General features: G+C 39.3%; 1 pseudogene; it reads left to right on the top strand.

The window, feature by feature from the left end:
• Nucleotides 1-390: 390 nt before the first annotated feature.
• On the top strand, nt 391-2728 carry LOC136507761 (uncharacterized; annotated as a pseudogene).
• The last annotated feature ends 725 nt before the right edge of the window (nt 2729-3453 follow it).

The raw sequence follows: 3453 nt of genomic DNA, 5'->3' as shown, positions 1-3453 counted from the left end.
TGATTTGGGTCTCCACCTTGGGGACTCGAACCGGATGAGCTTCGGGCCTTCTTCTCGGTTAGGACACCCTCGCTGATCTCCTTGGTCTCCATATGGTTCTCCAAGCATGGTCATATGTATGGAGGTCATGTCCTCATCAGATGTTCTGACTTGAATGTGTAAAAGAAATAGTATATTGATAAAGAGACTGTATTCCAAAGTTAAAAGAGCGATTGGCCTGCAAAAATAAAAGATTTGTTCTTGTTTGTTTTGTAATTAGAACAAACATAAACTAATTAGATAGAAAAGGAGCAGAAAAGTTCTATGGATTAGACACGACAGGCCAAGGAATTATGGGATGCGCTTGATGCAAAGTTTGGTGTTTCTGACGCCGGTAGCGAGCTGTACATCATGGACCAGCTATTTGACTACAAAATAGTTGACAACCATTCTATGGTCGAACAAGCTCATGAGGTACATGCACTGGCTAAGGAACTCGAATAGTTTCCATGTGTGTTAGCTGACAAGTTCGTGGCCGGCGGTATAATCACTAAGCTACCACCTTCTTGGAAGGATTTTGCTACTTCTCTAAAACACAAGAGATAAGAGTTTAGCGTTGCTGAGCTTATTGGGTCTCTTGATGTTGAGAAGAGGGCAAGAGCAAAAGACACACGTGAAAAAGGAGTTGAGTCTTCTGCTGCCAATATGGTGCAGAGAAAAAACAATAATGCATCTCGTAATAAGAAGAAGAAGAAGAACAAGCAAGAGAACAACTCGAAGCCAAAACAAACAACCACTTTTAAGAAGAAAAAGAACAACAAAGATGGTGGTTGCTTTGTTTGCAGGAGTGATGAGTATTGGGTAAGTTTGTGCCCAGACCGCAAATTTAAGCAAGAGAAGAAACCTGCAAATATGGTTGTTAGCGAGGCTAAAGGAGGAACATCTAGGTATGGTAATTCTTTACCTACTGTTTCTTTTAGTCTGTCATTCGCCTGAGTGGTGGATGGACACTAGGACTAATATTCATGTGTGTGTTGATGCTTTTTTGTTTTCTTCTTATTAGATCGACGGGACTAGAGCCTTGCTGATGGGGAATGGGTCCTATACGTGTGTTCTTGGTGTTGGTACGGTCATTCTAAAGTTCACTTTAGGAAAGACGGTGCTATTGAAGAACGTGCAACATTTCCCCTCCATAAAAAAGAATCTAGTTAGCGGCTCTTAATGTTGTCGAAATGGTTATAAAATTGTCTTCGAGGCTAATAAATGTGTACTGTCAAAGTATGAAACTTTTGTTGGTAAAGGTTATGATTGCGGAGGCTTGTTCCACTTATCCTTGCATGATGATGTGTGTAATAAGATTGTGAACAATGCTATTATCCCTGATGAGTCAAATATTTGGCATTCACGTCTTTGTCATGTTAATTTTGGTTGTCTATAGCAACTTATAAATCTGAATTTAATCCTAAAATTTAATTTGGTCAAAGGTTCTAAGTGCCATGTGTGTGTGCAATCAAAGCAACCTCATAAGCCTCACAAGGCTACGGAGGCGAGGAACTTGGCACCATTAGAACTAGTCCATTCCGATCTATGCGAGTGAATGGAGAGTTGACTAAAGGTGGTAAAAGATACTTCATGACTTTTATAGATGATTGTTCTAGATTTTGCTTTATGTATGTGTTAAAAACAAAGGATGAAGCATTGCATTATTTTAAGATCTATAAAGCTGAAGTAGAAAATCAACTTGAGAGGAAAGTTAAACGGTTAAGGTCTGATCGTGGTGGATAATACTTTTTAAGTGAATTTTCTGAATTCTATGTAGAACATGGAATTATTCATGAGAGGACACCACCATATTCACCACAGTCCAATGGGATTGCCGAAAGAAAGAATCGCACTCTAACTGAGTTGGTTAACACCATGTTAGAGTCAGTGGGTCTATCTAAAGAATGGTGGGGTGAGGCTATTTTGACAGTGTGTCATGTCCTAAATAGAGTTCCTACAAAGAATAAATAAATCACACCATTTGAGGAATGGGAAAAGAAAAGATTAAATCTCTCATATTTGCGCACTTGGGGTTGCTTGGCCAAAGTGAATGTGCCAATTAACAAAAAGCACAAACTTGGACCTAAAACTGTTGATTGTGTTTTCCTTGGTTATGCTATTCACAACATTGGATATAGATTCTTAATTATAAATTCTGGGGTACTTGACATGAATGTTGGTACTATCATGAAGTCTAGAGATGCTACATTTTTTAAAGAGAATTTCCTATGAAAAATGCACCTAGCACATCTAGTCATGAACCTATAGTTCCCCATGAGCAATTTATTCCGATAGAACATTCTGAGGAACCCCATATGCATAATCCTGAGAAGGATGACATTGTAGTCACTCAAAAGAGTATGAGACAACGGACTACAAAGTCTTTTGGTGATGACTACATTGTGTACCTTGTGGATGACATACCAAGAACCATTGAAGAGCATATTCTTCTCCTGATGCTGACTTGTGGAAGGAAGCAGTACGGAGTGAGATGGATTCAATTATGTCTAATGGAACTTGAAAATTTGTTGAACGTCCTTATGGGTGTACACCAATAGGGTGCAAATGTGTGTTCAAGAAAAAGCTTAGGCCTGATGGTACAATTGAGAAGTACAAGGCAAGGCTTGTGGCCAAGGGTTATACCCAGAAAGAAGGTGAAGATTTTTTTGATACTTATTCACCTGTTGCTCGATTGACCACAATTTGAGTGTTACTTTCTCTGGCTGCCTCTCATGGTCTTGTCATTTATCAGATGGATGTAAAGACAGCTTTCCTAAATGGAGAGTTAGAGGAGGAGATTTATATGAATCAGCCAGATGGATTTGTAGCAAATGGTCAAGAAGGCATGGTGTGTAAATTATTGAAGTCCTTATATGGCCTAAAACAAGCTCCTGAGCAGTGGCATGAGAAGTTTAACAGAACTTTAACATATACCAGCTTTGTTGTGAATGAAGCTGATACATGTGTGTACTATCGGTATGGTGGGGGCGAAGGAGTGATCTTGTGTTTATATGTTGATGACAGACCTTTTGTCTAATAATTTTGAGATGAAAGACTTGGGAGAAGTTGATATTATTCTTAATGTCAAGCTGCTAAGAGAAGGCAATGGTGGGGTTATACTTTCACAATCCCACTATGTGGAAAAGGTATTGAGTCGCTTTGGGTTTAGTGACTGTCAACCTGCTCATATGCCTTACGACCCTAGTGTGTTATTAAGGAAAAATTGAAGAATAACAAGGGATCAAGTGAGATACTCCCAAATTATTGGTTCGCTTATGTATCTGGCTAGCGCTACGAGGCATGATATCTCATTTACTATGAGCAAACTAAGCTGATTTGTGTCAAATCCGGAAGATAATCATTGGTGTGCTCTTGAGAGAGTACTGCGCCATCTCAAAGGTCCTATGAGCTATGGCATTAACTATACCTGGG

This window comes from Miscanthus floridulus, chromosome 15, assembly GCF_019320115.1.
Source record: "Miscanthus floridulus cultivar M001 chromosome 15, ASM1932011v1, whole genome shotgun sequence".
Taxonomy (NCBI): domain Eukaryota; kingdom Viridiplantae; phylum Streptophyta; class Magnoliopsida; order Poales; family Poaceae; genus Miscanthus; species Miscanthus floridulus.
Note: the sequence above shows the minus strand (reverse complement) of the source record. Positions and strands in the feature narration are given on the sequence as shown.